This window comes from Myotis daubentonii, chromosome 3 (genome assembly GCF_963259705.1).
Source record: "Myotis daubentonii chromosome 3, mMyoDau2.1, whole genome shotgun sequence".
Lineage (NCBI taxonomy): Eukaryota > Metazoa > Chordata > Mammalia > Chiroptera > Vespertilionidae > Myotis > Myotis daubentonii.
The window spans coordinates 171008848-171031912 of record NC_081842.1 but is presented as its reverse complement, the minus strand read 5'-3'; the positions used below and the strand labels follow the sequence as shown (position 1 = coordinate 171031912).

Sequence of the window (23065 nt, the reverse complement as noted above, 5' to 3'; positions counted from 1 at the left end):
AGTATTTTAGGTGACTGATAAGGGCCTGAACCCAATGCATACAAGTCAGAATTTATGAGACAAATGGGGATCAATCATGTCACATTACTAAAGGACTCCTTCAGATAATACTTTCCTGATGCACTATCTAGAGAACAAAGAAGGGAAGTCAAAGAAACTCAGTTTAGCTCTGATTCTGATTAAATATTAAGTAGGAAACATAATAAAGATCTAAATTATGACATGACATTTTGCACAGCTCCTTGTATCTTCAGCATGGTCCTACTGGCACTTTCAAAGTCTAAGGCTGGTGTGTATATTTTCCTCAACTGCACTTAGGAAAGAGAGGGTGATACAGACGTTGGTGTTAGGCTACCCGCTATCCTTGGTTTCCAAAGCAGCTCCTTATCTGGCCTCTCTCTTTGGTGGCACTTTCCCCCATGCAGTAAGCACAGAGAGAGGAAAGCCCAATTCTGATGCTGCAAACTCTGGAAAGAAAGAAGTTCCCCTGGATGCCTTCATTGCTCAGATCTTCCTGTGCAGGTCAGCTAGTGCAAGTGGAGGAAAAGGGCTACTTCCCAAGGCTAATCCTCTTATGAATGGCACTGGGCATAGCATATACTTTCAAGCAAATCTTAGTAGCGAATACAACCATATTAGTATATTTTATTTATTCGTGTATTTAATTCAGGTAATTAAACTTTCCTAACACTTAATGAGCCCAGGGACTAAAACTCCTGAGAGAAATCACCGGGAACAGCATTGGGTTGACTGTGACCAAATATGAGTTTTGGAAGCTTGAAGCCGACCCTCCCAAAAGTTTGTCCCTGGGATATTTTCAGCAGAGCATGAGATTCTTTGGAACACTTGAATGCACAATATAAGTCAAAGTAAATGACACATGCTTATGTTACATGTCAAAATTATGAGACTGACTTTACTAGACTGAGTAAATAAATTAATACAAGTCTTCTAAACAGCCACGTATAAACGCACAGTCCGGGCGATGACATACTGCTGGATGCCCGTGCCTTCATTTATAAATGAAAACAATCCCCAGCTAAATTCTGGGGAATCATACCTAAGTGTCACATGCAGAGGCTACCACATACTTGTTTATCACTTCTGGTTTTACTCAGTGTAGAAATCTGGCATTCTATTTCTAATGTGCTAAGTCTGGTACAATGATAATGCCATACAAAACCGTTTATAAAGTGCTTTCTTATATACCATCTATATTTGACAGGGTCAATGAATTTTATTTTAATATTTACTTATGTGTTGGAACTTAAATTTAGCATGCAAATTTATATTATCAATAAATCAGATACTTTTTTTGGAGAATTGGAAAAGTATCAGAATCCTTTTGTCTCCTGCAAATTCTTTATCTTAGTAGCCTTTGGTGCTTCCCTTCTTAATATTTAGTGTATTTTTACTTTTAATATTTCATGCAATTCCACATGCTTCTTAAACAGAGGAAAGTACGGGTGTTTCCTCTCTGAAATACAACCCACTTAATGATGTTTTCTTAGAAGTAGATTAGACTTACACTTAAGAGACATGTCCAGTGAAAGACAGAAACCACAAGGTGACTAGAAGTTGGGTTCCCCACAGGGCTGCCTTTCAGAATCACCTTGGCAGCTCTTGCCACGCACCCAAGTCCAAACCTCACCCCCAAACCTCAGAATCAGGGTATCAGAGGTCAGTCCCAGGACAAGTACATTCTGAAACCGCTCCTGGCGATTTGCACATGCACTCTGGGGAAAGAGCCACGGGACTTGAGCACCTCAGGATTGCTCAGGCACAATAAATACCCAGGTCTCCCTGACTGCTCTGCCGGAGTAAGCAGGGGACTTGGGCTAGTCACTTCCCCTTTTGAACTCCAGATTACTCATCCTGAACAAAGAACAACATAGATGCTCGGTGCCTCTTCTCTGCTTCTCCCTGAATGGTCCTCTCTTTCCTGCTCCTGGGAAATATTCAGACCATTGGTTTAAGCTCTTAATGTTTGTATACTATCATAATGATCAAGGCAGGGGCTGTCACTAAAGTAAATGTGTAGGTGACACAAACATCTTGTGCCCTGAGAGAATTATGGGCTGCTTCAGAAGACTCAGAAGACTTTAAACTGGGGACCAGCCCAAATAGGCAGGGCGTCTTTCCTCACCGAGTGGGTTCTAAAGCAATCAAGCATACAGGACAGAAAATAGTGTTTATGGTTGTTTAAAAATAAAGCCGTGCCCACAAATACGGTAAGCTCTTTTTTAGCCAGAATGTTCTGGGAAAGGGTGTTAGAGCAAATTGAAATTTCTGGTTGAGTTACCATGTGCAAGGGCACACTGTTGCCAGTTTTCAAAGATAACAGCAAAATACACACATAACCCTGAGCGTAGCTGCGGGTTAAGAAGGCACTTCGGGACATTTCATCATTCCAGATACAAGTTCATTTTTGTTCAGCACTGAGCCTGCTGGGCTGTCCCACCCTCTGGACTGTCCTTGCTCTCTGGGCTGTGCCCTCCCTGGACCAGTCTCTGACCATCCTGCTCTGTCTCCTGGGCTGACAACTTTCTCTCTCTAAATCCTCTAAGTTCAGCTGTCCTTGAGGATTTTGCCCAAGTTCCTGTTTTTCCTCTCTGTCCTCCCTTTCATTCACCCCCAAGGGCTCGCAGAGGATTCTGACATTTATATCTGGCCCTGGCTGTCTAGGAGACCCTCTTGCCTCAAACTTGACAGCAGCTGGAACCCCCTTCCTTGACCCAGGAGGCCCTTCTCTGGACTGGGCTTCTCAACCTCTCTGCTAATGAAACAACTTCTATCATAGTTCTCTAGACTCCAAACTTTAGTTCTGTTTCTGAGACCACCCCCTTGTTCCCTGACATCCAAAGCGGTTGTGACCAGTCCTACAGGTTCTACTGTCCCATCCGAACCTTCCTCCCTGGTGCCTTTGCCATCAACCTCTGGGTCAGGCCCTCCCTTGATCTGTGCTGGGAGATGACCGCAACAGCCTTCATTTCCTTGGTATCCCTGTGCTCTCCCCCAACCCTGTCAACCTGTCACATTGCTGGCCATGGACCAGTAATCCTAGATAATGACCAAAGCTCATTAAACAGACATGAGCACGCCTGCGCTGTTGGGGGGTGGCTGGGAAGGAGGGACCTGAAGCACGACCACCAGTACAGCTTCTCCTCCTCTCTCCATGGTGGCAGCGCCAGAGAGGATGCTCAGAGCCCCAGGGCTCCTGGAAACAATTGGAAACCCCTGCTCTGAGCCATCCTGGCTGCCACAGCCAGATATATCTTCTTAAAATTCATCTCTAATCATGCTGCCCCTCAAAAATCAACTGGTTGGTGGCGATGTATTCCCTTATTGCCATTCTAATCCCAGGTGTGTATCCGACAGAGAGGTGTACACATGTTCACCAGAACACATGCATTTCGATGTTCAGAGCAGCACCATTCATAACAGCCCCAAATGGAAACTGCCCCCAATGACCTACACAGAAGAATAACTCACTCAATGAAATACTCTACTGTAATGACAAAGAATGAACTTCAAATACATGCGACAAATGTGGATGAGCCTCACAAACATAAAGTTGAGTGAAAACCACACAAAAAAGTAAAAAAAGGAGTATATACCATAGGAGTTCAGTAAATACAAAAATAGGTGAAACTATGCTGTCAGGCATCAGGCTAGGGTTACTTTAGAAGGGCAGGTGGCTGAGGGGGCACCAGGGGGCTTTTCCCAGTGCTGGCGACATATGTGCATGTGTGTTTAGCTTGTAAAAAAATGATTACACTTATGATTTGGGTAAGGTGTTGTATGATATTATACTTCAATTAAAAGTCACAAAAACAGCCCTAGCTGGTTTGGCTCAGTGGATAGAGAGAACGTCAACCTGAGGACTGAGGACTGAATGCCCAGGTTGCACGCTTGATCCCCAGTTGGGGCGTGCGGGCGGCAGTCGATCAATGATTCTCTTTCATCATTGATGTTTCAATTCTCTTCCCTCTCCCTTCCTCTCTGAAATTAATAAAAATATATTAACACACACACACACACACACACACACACACACACACGTCACAAAAACAAAACACAAATACCAACTGCTCCCAAATAAGTGCAACTTTGGCCCAGAAGCCCTTTACAATGTGGCTGTAACATACCTTTTCAGTCTTCTCTCAACTATTTTTGTTTGTTTGTTTGTTTTGAGGGATTCTTTATCCCTTAAGGGTCCAGATACCTTCTGGGAGAAATTGTGAAATGCTATGGGTATGTACACTTTCTGGGGAGAGGGTCCGAAACATTAATCAAAGAGACCCGAAGCCCTAAAGGGATAAAGAAAAATCATCCTACCTGCAGTAACTCAAATGGTTCCTGGAATTTAACTCTGGACTTGCTCTATGATTTTTCCCCAGAAAGCCCTGGCCCCTCCCAACTCCCGCAAGTGAGATTCCACCCTTGTTTCCAGGTCAAGTCAGGTTACCTCTTCCACCAAGTCCCTGCTGATCCTCCAACTGGAGACTACTCCCTGCCTTCCTCCCATAGCTATTTATCAGGGGTTGGCTCCTATCCTTTGGTAGGCCCTGAGCATATACAAATAAACAAACCCTCAAAGCACTTTCAATCCAGTAGAGGGAAAATAAGATGCACCCATAAATAACTTTGGGCAGAAAAGAAGCATAAAAGAGAGGTCAGTCCAAGGGGAGTTCAGAGGAGAGAATGATTCCTTTTGGCTGGGGGAAATCTGGGCAGGCTTCACAGAGGAGGTGGCACTGCACTGCAGGGCTTGTAGCTGGGAGGGGAGGGCATTCTAAACAGAGGGACAAAGGCTAGTGCCGTGAAAGCCCTGGTGCTGTGCAGGGAAAGGCAGGTAGCTGGGTTCATCCAGAGCAGAGACCATGAAGAAAAGCTTTGAAGGGCTGTGGGTTGGCATCAAAATGTTAGTCGCCAGGCTCAGAACTTTGAATTTTTAGGTTGCAGGCAACTGAGAGCCACTGAAAAATGTTAAACAGGGAATGATTATGATCAGAAATGTGCCTTCTTGGAAAGTCAAACGGATGGAGGTGATCTATCCCTCCTTTGCACGTCTAAAACACACTGTTCTGCCTCTATGGCACTTAACTGCCTCTTGCTTATCTGTGTGCTTATCTTTTTGTGCTCCCCAGCACCGCTGGGCTTGAGCTAATGAAAGACAAAAACGGTTTTAGTGCCAACATTCTGTCTTATGCACGGTGGCACTCAATAAATATTTACTTCAATGAAGGTGCAGTGTCTGCTTAAAATGGGTTTTGAACAAATGGGGAGAGTGGAAAGGTGAGAAAGAAAAAACACAGGGTGCAACAGAAATGAGCTGGGCAGGTTCAGGTGCTCCAGTCAACCTTACAATTCAGCGTCTCTGCCTAAATGTCCCCTGTGCTGAATGGCAGCCAGAGGAAAAATCAGCAGCCTTCAGTTACTTAAGGTCCTGTCCCAGGAAGTATGCGTGAGGAGCGCTGTCCCAGCCTATGTTCTCAGCGAACACTCTCAGTTTCAGGGGCGCCCTCAGGATAAAGGGGTCATTATTTCAGAAGAGTCCGCTTAAATGCCGATGAGCACCCAGAACATGGAATCTGGGAGTCTGGCCTCACTCTGGGCGCTGTTTCCCGACTCCTGCTGGGATCTGGGAAGGTGGGGGAAAGAGATGGACTGTGCGACCTCTCAGGCCCTTGGGTTTCTTATCTACAAACATGGCATTTCTACGACAGCAAGTACTTCACTGCAGAGAAGGTGGCTCTGCCTGCAAATGAGCAAAACTGCATTGGAGAGCAATCCTCTCAGGCACTGAGCAGCGGCCTCCTAGCTCAGTACCATCTACACTAATAAAAGGGTAATATGCTAATTAGACCGGGAGACCTTCCAGGAGACCAGGTGTCCTTCCAGACAAAGCCATGGTGGCAGAGCCGAGGCAGGGGCGGTTAGGGGCGAGCAGGCTGGCGGGGGGTGGGGAGGGGAATTGGGGGCGAGCAGGCTGGCAGGGGGGGCAGTTGGTGGAGAGGACAGCAGGGGGGAGGGCAGTTGGGGGCAAGCAGGCCAGCGGGGGGGACAGTGGGGGTGAGCAGGCCGGCAGGGGTGACAGTGGGGGCGAGCAAGCTGCCGGGGGGGGGCGGTCAGTGGGGGTGAGCAGGCAGAGGCAGTTAGGAGCGATCAGGCAGGCAGGCAGGTTAGTGGTTAGGAGACAGCAGTCCCAGATTGCGAGAGGGATGTCTGACTGCCGGACATCGGGCCTAAACTGGCAGTCAGACATCCATCCCCCAAGGGGTCCCCGAATGGAGGGGGTGCAGGCTGGGCTGAGGGAACCCCCCTCCATGCACGAATTTTGTGCACCAGGCCACTAGTTAATAATAATGTCCACTGGGCCGGTTTCTCTTTGTACATCACCACCTCTTCCCTTTTGAAGCTCTCCCACTTCTATTATCACTCCTCAGAATCACCCTGTAATTAAATTACTTTCTACATCCAGTGCATGAGAAAACAGAGGCAGAAGGAAATCGGACGCCTTGCCCAGGCCCCTCTGCACTGGGAAAGTACGCCAGTTCCCCACTTCCAGACAGGCTTCCCCCCTCCGCCTCACACTCTCTGATCTCTTCCGCCTTGGCGGGGCTCCAGGGTTTGGGGGAGGAACTTTCACGGGAGCCAGGACTCCGCAGAGGTGACCCAGTGATAACAACTGCCCTCACAACAGTTGTTCCCACTTGTGTTTGAGCTTAGGGTGGGCCCCTCCGCTTGGTCAGGGCCTGGGTGATTAAAGTGCTGTATCACGGCCAAGGGCAATACACGCAGAACCGAACCCCTGAGGATCGGAGCAGCCTGGGTGGCTTCCCTGAGGGAAGTCCTGGGAAAGCAAAAGCAAAACGTAGCACCGTTTGCAACTGCACAGGCCAAAGCCGCACACTGAAAGGTCAGGCTGAGTGTGCACTGTGCTGACTGCGACAAGAACTGGTCTGTTTTCTGGTCTGAGTTTCCTTCCTTCTCCCTGCAAAGCCTCCAGCTCAGTCAGGCAACACACCCATTATTGGCCCCTACTATTTAGTCTAGCCCTATTTTTGGAGCTAGATCGGGGTGTTAGCCTTTTATTATTTTCTTTTTAAAAAACAACAATAGGAATATGCTGAAAAAAATTCAAACTATATTGCATGTGTCTAGAATAGAAGCTCTTCCCTTCTGGTTCCACTCCAAGGGGGTAACTACTGTCCATAGTCTTTTTCCTTCCTCCCACCCCTCCTTTTGGCCATCGCAAGCACATACATCATACATGTGTATGTGGCTTTTTAAAATAAACATTATCATATTTACATATAGTTCTGCAAATTTCATTTTTCACCCAACAATAAATATATCATGAGCAATCAGCTTTGCTCTTACAGGGGGTTGGCGCATTTTTCTAATTTTACATTTTTATCTTGAGACATTTAACATTTATAGAATAAAACACACAAAGGGAATATAATTATGTAGGATTCATTTTAAAAATTAGTTAATGCCTGCAACTGCTCTCTTTCCCCCCAATCATCCTGGGAGTCATTGCCAGACCAACCTCAGACCATGCAGGGAGGGGAGGAGCAAGACCACACAGTGATATCTGCCCGTTGCAGGACTTTCCAAGAGGTGGTTCAGGCCGGCTGGGTGCTGAGACACCAGTAGTACCTGGAAGCTGAGCCTGCAGAGCTGCAAGGCTCCTCACCCAGCGCCCACTCTCTGGGGGAGGTTCTGTTCTGGACAGTGGCAGGTGATAAGGGGGAGAGGCAAGTTCAGTGGAAGTACAATGCTTTGCAACTGTTTCCCCTTCTGGAAATCCAGGGGCCCACGGTTTGCAAGGGCAGCTGCTTTGTTTAAACATAGGGAACTTGAGTTCCTTTCTCACCAGCACATTCTCTCTGCAGATTCTGCCTGGGCCACCCACAAGCGTGTGGCTAACCCTGATAGCTATCCCCTGTCCCAGGAGGAGAGTAAGCTAATCCTGACTCCAGGGCAGAGACCGAGCCCAGGTCTGAGCTGCTATCTGGACCAACCAGATGGTGAGAGGCCGAAAGAATCCAGAGTAGCTACAGAGAACACCACGGAAAAGAGCAGGTCTCTGCCCTTAAGTCTGAGGGAGGGCAAGCTTCCTCTGCGATGTTTACTGAACACCGTGAAACAGCATTTTGGTTGTGGCCAGACCCAAGAGGTAGCCAATGTTTTGATTCCCAGCACTTCTCTCTGTGCACGATACTCTTCTAGGTCCTTCAGACACACTGACCAATACAGTTCTCCCCATGGGAGAGCACTATTATAGTTCCCCATTACACAGATGGGGAAAGTGAGGCAGAGGAAGCTAAATAATTTACCTAGGTAGTAGCAGATAGAGGGTTTAAATCCAGGGTCTTTGGCTCCAAAGCCCACACACTTAACCAACAGGTTATATGCCTTCTTATGCTAGTGTGGTTTTTCTCAAGACGCATTATGACTGACTAGGTGTACTGTGTGTGGAAAAACAGTTCCATGGCACATCTATTTTGGAAAGACCTAGTTCAAACAAAGATAGTGGGCTTCCTTCATGCAAGGCTCCTCAAGGTCTTTTTGCATTAAGATGCACTTACTGCAGCAGGCAGATGGCTTGTAGCATTTCCCCCAATTATTTGAACACAGATATGTTTTTCTAGAAACAGCTTGTGAGAACAGTGTTCTGCTGGCCACACATTGAGTAAATGTGGGCAAAGGGAGTGGTTAGGAGCAGGGCTTAAGCTTTGGCTCTTGCCATTTAACTCATTTTGTAACTTTGGAAATTGCTTAACGTGAGACTCAATCTCTTCATCTGCAAAATGGGAACAACAATAGTCCCTGTACCTCAGGGAGCTGCTGTGAGAATTAAGTGCACATGTGAAGTTCTTAAAATGGTGCTTGGCTCTAAGCATTCAATAAATGGGAGATATAATAATGATTATCAAGAATCCCGAACAATTTTAAGAACAAAGGAATTATGAGAATTCATTAAAAGAAGCAGAGAATCCCAGTAAATATTAACACTCTGGAGCGATCTTTGCTGACAGTTCCTGTCAGAATAACATGAAAAATGTTTACTCAAAAGAAAATTCTAAAACACCATAAAGTGCATTACCATTCCAAGGGACGGAGAAACAAGGGGGACTATTTTTAAAAAGTAGCTCGGACAGAAGGTTTCTGTGGCCAAGAGGGTTTTCTGATTCAGTAACAGAAGCAGCCTGAGGACACCAGAGCCCATTTCCAGATCACCGACCCAAGCTGAGACTTCCTCCCCGCGGGACAGATCCAGGTGCTGGACCCACCGCGCTCAGGGAAAGGAGGGAGGGGCAGGCTGACTTTTTATGGGGACAGATTCTCATACTTGAACTGAAAATGGCTTGGCATTAACAGGACGCCTTCCTGTTCCCATCTTACGGAGTGACTCACGCATCTGCCGTTTCACTTGCAGCCACTGTGGGAGAACTGCAGGAACTGACTCCACAAAAGGCACCCCCTTCCTGCCTGATGCAGCAGCCCCCACCCCCCTTTCCGGTCATGCCTGCCAAACATGTGACAGTTGACAAAAGCAGCTCCCCACCCTCCAAAAAACCCCCATAAAACATCAACAACAACGAAGGTCAAAATGTCAAGCCCCCCTCCCAGCTGCAGGAGAAGGCTGCTGCTCCCTGATGCAGAAGGGGAAGCCGAGGGGACAGCCCGGGCTCCGGCACCCGGGGCACCTGAGGCAATTTGCTCTCAGTGGGCCAGAGTGGCTCTTAGCGCTGGACCAGCTTCCTGTTGTGCAACTATGTAAATGAACTTGTGCTTGGGCCAGGGCCAGCTGCAGTGTGGCAGGGATGTGTGAGTAATGGAGCCACTGGGGCAGCTTCAGCGAAACTTGCGCAGGCAGCCCACAGGCTCAGACTCCTGACGCCTGCCCCCGGGACAGGGGCCCCTCACGGGGCCACCTTCTCTGCCAGGGAAACGGTCCGTGTGGTAATGGACCGCCAACTTCCTGGCAAGCAGAGCCTGGGGAAGACAGGAGCCAGGAACATCGGGAGATAGGGAATGAGTTGGCGGGTAATGAAAACCTAGGGGACTGGACTCCAGGCTAGACTCAGGATGGTTTCTTTGGGTCCCTTCCAATCAGCCTCAGTTTCTTCATATGTAAGGTGACGTGGTCTCACCCCTTTCCCCCAAGGCCTTGTCTGTGCAGGCATCAAACGTGTGTGTGCTTTCTAATGTCCACGATAACCCTGGAGGGTCAGCAGCTCACTCCCCGGTTTGCAGATGCAAAAACTGAGGCTTGGAGGAGTGAGTTTGCACGGCCAAGGTCTGAATGGATGCTGGCAAATTATCTACTGAAAATTAAAATCTTACTTTCAGGGATCCTTCTTTTGTATTGTCAAATGGAATGTACTTCGGGAATTGTACATGGGTTTCGAAATTAGCTAAAAGCAAAATTTAATTATAATTCTCATATTAAATCATTAGCAAGAATAAATCACTAAAATAGTTCCATAGCCAAATATGAATGGTTTCTGTTCTAAGGCAACGCCTTGTTAATTGGTCTGAAGAAAGTTGGTTCTGAAAGACAGAACAGGCCTCTGGGTGGTGGAAAGAGCTTTGGGCCCAGGTTAAGGAGACCTAGGGTCATTCCAAGCCCAATCGTTAATTAGCTGCATAATTAAGCCAATCCCTTAATCCCGCTCCCCTTCCCTTTCTGTATCAGTAAAGCAAGGGGCCGGGATTAGATCCATGTTTGTCACTCATTTCCTTATGAAGACTCCTCTGAATGTACAAACACTCACTAAACTCTCTGCCCTCCAAAGACAGTTGTTCTTTGGGAACCCCCTGTTACAAAAATACACAATGACAAAATATTAACAGAAATGTTGTTCTCTTTTATTTTATTAACAGCAACATCTCCATATACTTGAACAAGAGCGCCGACGTTCAAGGCCTTACTTATTCAGGTTACAGTCGATGTGCGGCTCCTAGGAACATGCTCTCAGCCTTGGCAATACCCCGTCTGCTCCCCTTACCACCCTCTGTCCACACACTTTGAACTTTTCCATTAAATGGCTTCAAGCTCTGCTTTTATCACATGACAATCATTTCTTAAGAAACTACACATCAGGTTTCTATTTTTTGTTTGGAATAATAAAGCCACTTTTCAGTTAGTGATTTTTGTTTTGCACTAAACCACATTCATCATGCAACAGCTGAATAGCCACAGACTAATTGACACATCAGACACAGACCGAACGGTCGTGCTGGGCACAGAGGTGAATACCACCGGCGTGGCCACTGTCCACACAGCGCTCGCTCTGGTCCACGCCAAGTCTTTCCCATGATACTAAGCCCTCTCTCTGGTTACCTCCAGCCTCGACCTCCCCTTGCAGCTCTGGCTTCTAATATCCACCTGCCTGCTTAACATCTTCACTTGGCTGTCTCTAAAACACACCTCAGTGCTCACTCTGGCAGCACATATACTAAAATTGGAAGGATACAGAGAAAACTGGCATTGCCCCTGTGCAAGGATGACATGCAATTCGTGAAACGTTCCATATTTTAAAAAATTAAAATAAAAAATAAAACACACCTCAAACTTAACATGTGTAAACCACCTCCAATTCTTCCCCCCATGTCGGCCAAAATCTTTCCTCCCTTGGCATTCCCCATTTCTAAAATGGCAACACCACTCGCCCAAATGCTCAGGCCCCAAATACTTGGACTCCTTTCTTCCCCTTAACCCCAGAGGTAGCTCTGCAGGCACCACCTACAAAAACACATCCTGAACCGAGTCTTCTATATAGCAACTCCCTGCTCCCAGCATGTTCCAGGCCACCCTCATCTCTCTCCTAGACTCCTGCGATGGCCTTTTAGTTGGCCTTTCCCATTTCTCTCCCGCTGCCCTACAGTTTATTTCACAATCAGCAGCTGGAGGGAAGCTTTCTAAATTCAATCTGATCACATTGTTCTTTTTTTCTCAAATCCTTCAGTGGTTTCCCATCATTCCTAGAATAATTCCAAGTTCTTTACATGGTTTATGAGACCTTAGATCTGGCCTGTGGCCACTACTCCAGTCTTGTCTCCCACTCTCCTAATTCTTGTGGTCTACTAGCTTTCCCATAAATGTACAAGGCCTACTCCCGCCACAGGGCCTTAGCATATGCTGTTCCCCTGCCTGGAATGCTCTTTCCTTAGATATGTGCATGGGTTATCCTCTTTGTTTTCTCAGTTTTCTGCTCACATCGCCTTCTCAGGAAGGCCTTTCTTGATTGCCCTGCCTGAAAGAGCCATCACCCTACCTTACCTGTCACTTTGTTTCCTCTAATTTTGCTTCAATTTCCTTCTAAACGTGGATCACTCCCTGGCATATTCTACGTGTTTTTTTGTCTGCCACTGCCCCAGGAATACCATCTCTTCCATTGTGTTTGGCTTTTCACCAGTTCCAGGCTCAGAAGACCACCTTAATTCCAGTCTCTGCTGGAGAACAGAGCAAGTCCTTACAACCTTCTTTGTATCCACTGACCACCAACGCCCGCCCGGCAGCTTTTCCATGCAGGGGCAAGATCGCAATACAGCCTAAGTTTACTGGGCACCTACTGCATGCCAGGCCCCGCGTGATGCTCCAGGGATAAGGCAGGGAGGCAAGGCCAACCTTATAAAGGTGATAAAACTTGTTATGGGTGTTGTATGGGCATGTGTGCTCCATGCCAGGTAATCTCAGCGCAGAGGGGCTCTGGCTGGCCCAGGGCACCAGGGCTGGCCTTTTGGAAATGGTGTTCAAGACCTATGACTTCAAAGGAAGAGTCTGCTTCAGAGTTGTCTACTTGGAAAGTTAGAGATTTACTCCTCATGACCCTCCCATTACTGAGGCAGATGAGCCCCAGGGGTGAGGGAGGGAAGTGTGTTTCCACTCCGGCAGGCTGGCAAACCAGAGCTGGGCTCGAAGAGACACAGTGAGGCCACATATTCAGAGACTAAAGGACATGCTTAATCTGAGTCTAATGTGGCCGTGAAGGCCCCTGTGAAACCAAACTGCTGTAGGCTTGTCTGTAGTCACAACTCTTTTAAAACCACTTTTCAAAGAGAAAAAAATGTTCATATATTTTTTTAAAAAATATTTTTATTGCCCTGGCCGGCTTGGGTCAGTGGATAGAGCGTCGGCCTGCGGACTGATGGGTCCCAGGTTCGATTCCAGCCAGGGGCACGTGCCTGGGTTGTGGGTTCCATCTCCGGTGGAGGGTTGCGGGAGGCGGCCAATCGGTGATTCTCTCTCATCATTGATGTTTCTCTCTCTCTCTCCTTCTCCCTTCCTCTCTTAAATCAATAAAGAAATATATTTAAATATATATATATATATATTGATTTTGGAGAGGGAGAGAGAGAGATAGAAACATCAATGATGAGAGAGAATCATTGATTGGCTGTCTCCTTCATGCCCCATACTGGGGGTTGAGCCCACAACTCAGGCATGTGCCCAGGAATCAAACTGTGACCTCCTGGCTCATAGGTCGATGCTCAACCATTGAGCCACTAGGCTGGGCAAAAAAAGTTCATATCTTTTGAACCAATAATCCCAACCCAGGGTATTTATCCTTAGGAAATAATCCAAAGTAAAAGGCATATGTATAGAGATATTCACTGTGGCATATTGATTAAAATATTTAAAATGAAGAAAATAAAAATTTACAACATGTAGAAATGGATAAATTACAGCATGTCAGCCAAATGGAGAATCCTATGCCACTGAAAGTATATGTTATGGAGGTTGTACTGCTATATTAAAATATTTAAGTTATTACATTAAATAAAATAGTTTTACCCATGCTATTCTAAGCTACATAAAAATTATACATGGAAATGGACAGAGTGGTCAGAACATAGAAAGCAAAGTTAATTTGCTAAGTAGGACTATAAATATTCTTTTGTTATTATTGTTTTGAGCGAGAAAAACCTATATACAGTGGGGCCTTGACTTACGCGTGTCCCAACTAACGAGTTTTTCGAGATACGAGCCGTCTCTTGGCCGACTTTTTGCTTAGAGCTGCGAGCTAAAATTCGGGTTACGAGCCAGCTTCAGATACCCCACCGCTAGATGGCGCAGTGAACATCACAGTGAACGCCACATCAGCCCAGCATCACGTGTCTCACTCATTCACATTATGATTTGAAATATGAGTAATTTGAGTTATGAGCTCCATCACGGAACGAATTAAACTCGTAGGTCAAGGCCCCACTGTATATATAAAAGCCTAAGCGACCGCTATGACCAGTTGACCGAACGATCTGTGGACCGGTCACTCTGATGTGCACTGACCACCAGGGGACAGATGCTCAATGCAGGAGCTGCCCTCTGGAGGTCAGTGTACTCCCACAGCCAATCTCCCGTGGTCCCTCCCCCCAAGCCAGCTAGGTGGTCGGTGTGCTCCCACAGCCAACCTCCTGCTCCCCCTTCTGGCCGGCCCCAACTGGGACTGGGTGAGATGGTCCTGATCGCCAGCCAGGCCAAGGGACCCCACCCGTGCACGAATTCATGCACTGGGGCTCTAGTAAGAATATAACACATAAACAAATATAATTAAGTCTTCCGTCATTCTTTCTCACCTACCTAGAGCAAGGGTCTGCAAGTTACAGCCTATGGGCCAAATCCTGTCTGCAGTCATATTATTGGCAAATAAAGTTTTATTGAAACATAGAATGCCCACTTGCTTAAGTATTATCCACTTTGCCGGCAGAACTGAGTAGTTGGGACAGAGCCTGTATGGTCCAAACAGCCTATAATAGTTACCAGCTGGCTCTCAGAGAGAAGTGTGCCAACCTCTGAACTAGAGTCAAGAAAGCTCCTGACTTCACTCAGAAGTCCACCTCATCTATAACCTAATAGTAGTCCATGAACAAATAGGAAATCACCTGTTTTATACTTTCATCCACTAGCTTTATTTTTTTTCCAAATGATGATTTTCTTGTGATTATTTAAAAATATATGTCTTTTTATTCATTTCAGAAGAGGAAGGGAGAGGGGAGAGATAGAAACATCAATGATGAGAGTGAATCATTGATCAACTTCCTCCTGCATGCCCCCTACTAGGGATTAAGCCTGCAACTGGACATGTGCCCTGACCGGGAGTCAAATCATGATCTCCTAGTTCATGGGTCTACACTCTACCACTAAGCAACACCAGCCGGGCCATCCACTAGTTCTTAAATTTTTTTTAAACAAATGACTCCTTCAAATACATCTCCATGTTGTTTATTTCCACTTCAACTTGGGTATGTAAGTCATGCATTAATCATATAGCTTAGCTAATTTGACCTCAGTTCACTTTTATAAAATATACTAGAGGCCTGATGCACAAAAATTCGTGCAAGAATGGGCCTTCCTTCCCCTGGCTGCTGGCACCGCCTTTGCTCCTCTCGGAGCAGCCTTTCTGCCTTCCCACGCTGCCCAGAGGCCCTGCCCCTGGCCGCTCAGCACCTCTGTATGCAAATTAACCTGCCATCTTTGTTGGGTTAATTTGCATGCTCACTCTTGATTGGCTGGTGGGTGTCACAAAGATACAGTCAATTTGCATCTTTCTCTTTTATTAGTGTAGATAGTGGGGAAAGGAGACAGAGAAATACTTCTTAAAGATTAGTTCTGAGAATTAAAAAGCATTTCTTACAATTTACATTTTTTGGTTTGCTTTTTAAAGCTTCTTTGGCCTTTGGGAAGAATAAACAAATGAGAGTTCCTGGCTATTCTGACTGATTGCACACCTGGACTTTAAGGTCATGATCTTCTTGTATAATATCATTGACAAGTGCAGCCAACATGAACTTTTCTTTCAAGCTGTTTTTAAAGTTCCTGGAAGAAAGTTCACCATATCCTAAACCAAAGTCCCTACCAAGTTACCTGGCACCTGTTTCCTTTGTTTGCAAAGAGGGACAAAATTTCAGCCTCTGCTTTAGGTCCAAGAGCACAATCTCAGATTTTGGAGGCGCTGGCCACCAAAGTTACAAATCACCCCTCCATTCCAGCATTCTTAGAGTTTACAACAATTAGAATAGCTGTTTGACATTGGAATACATTATTGAGAAAATGTCTGTCTAAGGGCAAACTCTAAAATCCATCAAGGAAGCAAAATCTAAGTCAAAAGTCACAAACTGGCAGCTGGTGGGTAGAAGCTGGCCTACAGGCTTGTTTTACTTGGCCGCAGAGAATTATTTAGACAACAACAACAAATGAAGCCAACATTTAGAAATTGGGCTTTTTCACTTAAAAGTCCAGGTTTCTGGCTTCTTTCCAAAGGCACACTCTCTTGAGGCTGCAGATCCCAGGTGGACCAGCCTCACTCACAGCTCTGCTGTCCTGGCCTGGGTCCTCGAGCATCTGAGTCCAACCCCAGGGTAAGCCATCTTTGGGAAAGTTGTTCCAATGTTTCAGGCAGGTGATGGGACCAATGATAAGTTTAGGTATTAAAAACCTCAAAGTCCTGCCTGACCTGCGTGGCTCAGTGGTTGAGTGTTGACCTATGAACTAGGAGGTCAAGGTTTGATTCCTGGTCAGAGCACATGCCCAGGGTGCAGGCTCAATCCCCAGTGAGGGGCATGTAGGAGGCAGCAGATGGACGATTATCTCTCATCAGTGATGTTCCTATCCCCCTCTCCCTCTCCCTTCCTCTTTAAGTCAAATATATACATATATATAAAAGAACTCCCAAATTCCTGAGACTGAATTTCAGTTCTTTTTCCTTCTCCACCTAGAGGCAGCATGAATGAGGGGGAACTAGGCAGAGAGAGTCTCCCATGGCCTTTCAGGAATGCCTTGAAGAAGGGAGTCACCAAAGGGACTCATCCACATCAACGTGCATGAATACACTGCCACCCAGATATGTGTTATCCTCACGACCCCAGTCTCTGCTATTTCCCCTGACTCCTACAACCACCACATGTTTAATCATTTACATAGATACGTGCTGGGCATCTTCTGAAGACAGGCCGCTATTACAATATGTTCACGAAAGAATTCAGGAATTCTCTGAGCCCAAGAATTTGACGAACTGAGTCGGGAAGCAAACTCCCACACAGAGCAAAGAGGAGAGACAGCCCCTCACTCTGTGCCAGGCACCGAGCACAGAGCTTCCATCCCCGCCATGGCTCTCTGAGCTCAGTGTGACTATTATCTCAATAGAGGGATACAAAGAATGGTCAGTGGGGCCCAAATGATAGGTAGAGTCCAAAGGAGATGAAGAAAACTAGTGCAGAACAGTGTGTTCAAAGTGACACATATTACCTCAAAAAAGAAACAGCAAATTATACCCTCTGATGGGTCTCTGCATCAAAATGCGATTTTCCAGTCTTTGGAACAGACAGTGACTTTTGGTGGTACTAGTACCCAGTCATACATTCTTCATTTTAATAATAACTAATATTTACCTTAATGTTTATTAGGAGACGATAATGACATACTAGAGCAATGGTTTTAAGGATGGCATTGTTTGAGAAATGGCTAAATTAACAAATGGGTTCATTTGAAATAGATTTAAAGAAAAACAATAAACATGTATTAGATGGCAAGTTGGTACCATAAATATTCTGACGATGGCATGTATAATACTGGTGTTTTACTCATTAGAAGAGTAAAGATACAAGAACAAAAGTCTCTGATTGCTTATTATAAAACTCTCAGTAACACTGGGTTTGCTAACAATAGTGTCTCTGGGTGGAGCGTTATCACCAAGTCACCTTCCTGGAATCTGAAGTAAGGAAGGAGCGGGAAGCTGGGTGAAAAAATGCCCTCTAGTATTTTAGGAATTTAAATCTTGGATTCTCTGCATCAAGGTTTAGTACATATTGTACCTTGTACCTGAAGCAGAAGCAAGGTTCTTCTTGCCATTGTCAGCCCGGGGTAGGCAAAACAACACCACAGCCCAGTTAAATGAAACAAAATGCAACGCATGCTTGTTAGTAAGTAATAAAAACTGCACCTAATTCCATGGCACCGATGTTTCTTGTATTTGCTGCAGATACAGCCTAAAGCAGTGATGGCGAACCTATGACACACGTGTCAGAGGTGACATGCGAACTCATTTTTTTGGTTGATTTTTCTTCGTTAAATGGCATTTAAATATATAAAATAAATATCAAAAATATAAATCTTTGCTTTACTATGGTTGCAAATAGCAAAAAATTTCTATATATGACACAGCACCAGAGTTAAGTTAGGATTTTTCAAAATGCTGACACGCCGAGCTCAAAAGGTTCGCCATCACTGGCCTAAAGCAACAGAACAGGAGTGAAACCTAGACAGGGCTGGATTAGATAAGGAGGAGGCCTTTTGGAGAGGAGGGCCCTTTGCAGGGTGGGTGAGGCCCCAGGGTAAGCGGACAGTTTAGGTTTACTGTCTGCCTTTGTGTAAATTTGCTCCTTAACCTTGTCCCACATGCACAAAGAAGCCCTATTTAAATTTGACATACATATTTAAAGCTTCAGAAAACTCAAAAGGGCGAGTAATAAAGGCTGCTGTGATGCTTAAGCTATTTCTATATTTCTGCTCATCAGTAAAAGGAATCTTTTTGTCTTTGGAAACAGGAGCTAAGCTATGAGGCAGGGCATGTCTACTTAAGAAATGTCCAAACCTGTAGAGAATTTTTATAAAAATTTGTTTGAGCCAAACAGGATACACCTGGAAGTGAGATCTCAACAGACGGAGAAAAATGTGTCAGAGAGTAACCGTTTGCAGTTTCTTTTATGCATGTGAGATGAAGGAGACCTGCAAGGAAGACTATATGAAAGTGGGAGGAATCAACTTGCAGGCCAGTCAAGATGGTGGCTCTCCTGGGGGTGGTTACGGTGTATTTCATAGGTGTGCTAACCTGATGCCTGATGCACAGAAACAATGGGCTTCCTGAAGGCGACGATAAACCTTTCACTAAAGACTTTACATGCCCGGGGTGTGACTACCTACCGTGAGGTGCCTAGTTAGGAATTGATGATCAGATCTCCCTGTGAGGTTACTTTCCATTGAACCCCCTTTTTTTCCATCAAGCTTTTTTTTGAAAAGGGATTGGTCCCTAAGAGACTTGGGAACATCAGTCGGATGCTAAATAATTTTCTGAAGATGGAGAAAATGGTACTGATATGTAGACTACTGAAAATGGTCAATCTTAATAGTAATATAAACTAATATAATAATAATAAACCACTTTGGGTATGTGAGAGAGGGGTGGGAGAGACAGAAGGAGGGAGGGAGAAAGAAAAGGAAGGAGAGAGATGGGGAGAGGAAGAGAGAAAGAGAATTCTCAAAGGCATTGCTTTAGAATGATGATAATACTGACAATAAGAAACAGTATTTATTGGGTTCTTTCTATATAGCAGGCACTGTGCTAAGGGCTATGCAAAGACCACTTTATCTATCTTCACACTAACCCTATCATCCCCACTTCAAAGTAAGGCATGAAAAAATTAAGTAAATTGGAGCTAGCAAATCAGTGCTGGGATCAGTAGACTGACTCCAGACCTTTGCTTTTAGACGCTGGTTTCTCAGTTGCCTTCTAAGCAAGATGGTTCCAGGCTCAGCAGCAGAGATGTGTGACTCCCGACTGCTTGCTGTAAGTGAGCCCGAGCCCGAGCTGTGACTCTCAGGGAGTCCGGGAAAGACAGAGGCTACCGGTGGGTGGTGTTTCCTCTTCACTGTGTCCCACGCCATCGGGCACCTCTCCAAATCATTGACTTTCAGTAAAGAACATTCATGAGAAGGGGTGCCAGTTTGTAGTCTCTGGAGAGTCCACATATCTTTATGTAAACAGATAGAAACAAGAACGGGTCCAGAATCAAGAATGTATAACCATGGAGCTGCTAGGAGGACGCAGGTGTTTTTGTGAGGGGCCATGTAAACGCTATCCATTTCATCCTCCTCACTATAACCCTACCACATGTGCATTAGGCCCGTGTTAGAGATCGGAAGAGTGAGGCCCAGGGAACGTCAATCATTTGTGCCAAATCACACACCTAGGAAGGGGCCTCTTTGGCTTCAAACCCTCCCTCCTGGCATATCACCAAGGGTGTATGTCAGCCCATTTAAAACACCAGCCAGAGTGGTGCCCGGGCTGGACCAGCTCAGCCACTTACCAGCTGTGTGACTGAGGGCCAATCACTCATGTTCTCTGTGCCTCCTTCCTCACCCATAAGAAAGGAATATAATAGTACCTTTCCTCTCAGGTTGTATTGAGGAACGCATAAGTTAGTATTTGTAAACTGTTTACGCACATACGTGTTTGTGAAATCAATACAAACTCTGTCTCACAGAGGCTTTTACAGGCAGCTGACAAACCAAGTGCTAGTGGATACATTATCAGTGGAAAATGCATCTAATCAGCTCCCGCAGAGGCCAACACAGCAAGCCCACCACCAGCACTGGCCGTGGGACCCAGGAGGCTTTGCTCTGAACTGCCGAACTGAAGAATACACTACGAACCAAGTCCCGGGCGTTGGTCCCAGATCCAATGTGAATGAGCTGCGTGACCTGGAGAAGGCATTTCCTTGTCTGGGCCTCGGTTCCTCCCACGGTAAAAGCTGCCAGGTCGCAGCCTGACCAGGTGGCATGGCACAGGGAAGGAGAGGACAGACAGACATGGGGTCCACGTGCCCTGAGTTCTGGTTCCACCGGAATTTTATAACCTTCGACAAATGGCTTCATTTCTTTGAATTTCCATTTCCTCCTATCCTCTAAACTGAAGAAAATGCTATCTCCGCCCCCCCCCCCCCAAATCTCACAGGGTTTGGGGCAAATAAGGAAGTGCATCTGAGAAACCCTTGGCAAAGACAGATCTATATGAGCATCTCCCGTTTCTGGGTAACAGGTGTGCACTTAGTAAATCTTAGCACAGTCTTATTTACTTGTCTTTCTGTCCTCCTAGAATCTAAGGTCCTCAAAGGCAGGGCATCTCTGTCTATATTCCTGCACTTGATAAAAAAGTAAGTACTTAAAATCCATTGATTGAATTTGTGGGAAGTAGGAATATGCAAATCAATGAATAAATGACTTTGAAGTTGCATAAGAAGCCCCCCCCCCCAAAAAAAAAACAAAAAAAAAAAAACAAAACCACCCTGACCTAAAGATTTTAATTAATGTCCAAAGTACTGAGAAACAGAAGGGAAGATATGCAGGTATAAAGTTCTTCTGTATTACCCGCCTCCTCTAAATTCTTTTCTCTGGGGAGGTGGTTTGGGTGGGGAATGGCGAGTTCAGATACTATAAAGTGGTTAAATTAACATACTCAGCAGGTACACCAACTTTCCAGAGCTGAATACCAACTGAGATAATTAAAGGCCAGAGCCTTTGCCTTTTTTAAAATCGACTCCCCTATAAACTACCTGCTGACAAAGGCATAATTAAGTTGACTCTTGTAAGAAACAGAAGACAACTTTTCTCCTCCATTCTTAATTAAAAATGTAGTCCCCACTTTGCCCCCAAGCTCAATGAGCACTCAAATTCACTAGAACTGAAAGGAACTACACTTTTAGGGGTTTTTCTTTTCTTTTTAAAATGAAGCCTGCAATATCCTTTCTTTCCAGTTACCAATCCCTCAGAGGCTCAGAAGTCGCTGTGCTGGAAAAAGCAACTGGAGGGAGGCAGCTACCCAGGCCAGGAGGCGGCCACACCAGCTCCACGCTGAGGGATGGAGACATGCCCAGGAGCCTCCCCCATCCCTGTTCATTTGTGTGGCCTAAAATAAAATCTGCAATTTTTAAATGCTTGTTCTAAAAATAGGGAGTTTGGCTGAAACCCACCAGTTGGTGTTTTGATTTTTAAATTATGTACCGGTAAGCAATCCAGGGAGGTTGCAATTTTATTTTGATGTCAAGGTTCTAAAACATTTGTTCTCTTTGAATGTGGGGAAAGGTGAAAGGAGATAAAAGGAAGGTGGGTGATGATGATGATGCAGAAGGCTTAACTTCCAGTTTGAAAGCAAAAGGCAGCTAGACATCCCTAAAACAAATAACATATTTTAAAAGTTTTATTTTGGGGGCAAAGGGGAGAGCGAAGAGCCGGGGGCTAAAACTTACTCAAAATGGAAGAGAAACTGGTAAGTTTCAACCTACTCATATCTTTCCTGATGTCGTTTCTGGAACCAACTCCTAATGGGCAGCTTTAAAAGCATTAAGAATTTTCTGAGTGTTGGGTGGTCCAAGACTTGGTCTTTGAGATAAGAATTTTAAAGTCTCCATAATCAGAATGCATTTCAAGAAAGATGTGCTATTATAGCATCTTAATGAATGAAGATTAATTTCACATGACATGGGGGCTATTTTTAAAAAGTTCTCGTATAATGGGAGTGGGGTGAGTGGGAAGTGTTATAAGAAGTTATGGGCTTTTGGACAAAAACACTGAAGTACCTTAAATACTTGATTTCACTTGTGAATTTTAGCAACGCAATTTTCAGCTGACCACTAGAGATTTGGAATGTCGTGTGCGTGTGTGGGTAGCATCATGTGTGAACCATGAGAGCCACCGTTTCCCCCCCTCTCCCCGGAACAAACACCCACAAACCGATGGGGATGCTCTGCAGGTTAAATTGGTTAGTTTAGTTGTCCAGGAATGTACGCTATGCAAACAATGTCGGCTCCCTGTGCCAAGGCACAGACACTGTGGGACTTGAGGCTGCTGGCCACGAGAAGGATGGTGGAGCATGTAGTTCTACTCACTGGGGCAAAGTGGGAACTCTCAGAGAGTGGTTGTGACGTGTCAGCATGCTAATCTGCCAAGGACAAATCATTACAAAACTTGCTATATTAGAACCAGAGACTGTTAGTCTGTGTGTGTGTGTGGGGGGGGGGGGGCAGGGCAGGAATAAAGATCCCTCCTTTTAGGGATGAAAAAAGGGGAGAGAACATACAAAGTGGACTACAGTTCACTTTTAAAAGGATTCTTCTGCCTGCAAAATGGTTCTTTTGAAGAGGGAAATCCTGGGTATTTAAGAGTTTGGTTAAAGATCAGACAAAAAATACCCTGGCTTTTCAAATGCTGGTGGCAGAAAGGCTAACGTGTTAGGAGGCAGGCTGCCAATCAAAGATCAATTCCATAGGAAGG

The 23065-nt window shown here is 45.5% G+C and overlaps 2 protein-coding genes and 1 non-coding gene across 7 annotated transcripts in view; 2 read left to right on the top strand and 1 right to left on the bottom strand.

The window, feature by feature from the left end:
• LOC132229748 (prefoldin subunit 6-like) overlaps nucleotides 1–23065 on the top strand; it is a 128085-nt gene that overhangs the window by 13301 nt on the left and 91719 nt on the right. The window lies entirely within an intron of this gene.
• The window catches only part of GNG12 (G protein subunit gamma 12), a 120610-nt gene that overhangs the window by 19996 nt on the left and 77549 nt on the right, over nucleotides 1–23065 (bottom strand). The window lies entirely within an intron of this gene.
• On the top strand, nucleotides 11454–11559 carry LOC132232067 (U6 spliceosomal RNA). Its single transcript, XR_009452230.1, has one exon. It is a non-coding gene; the product is annotated as a U6 spliceosomal RNA (small nuclear RNA).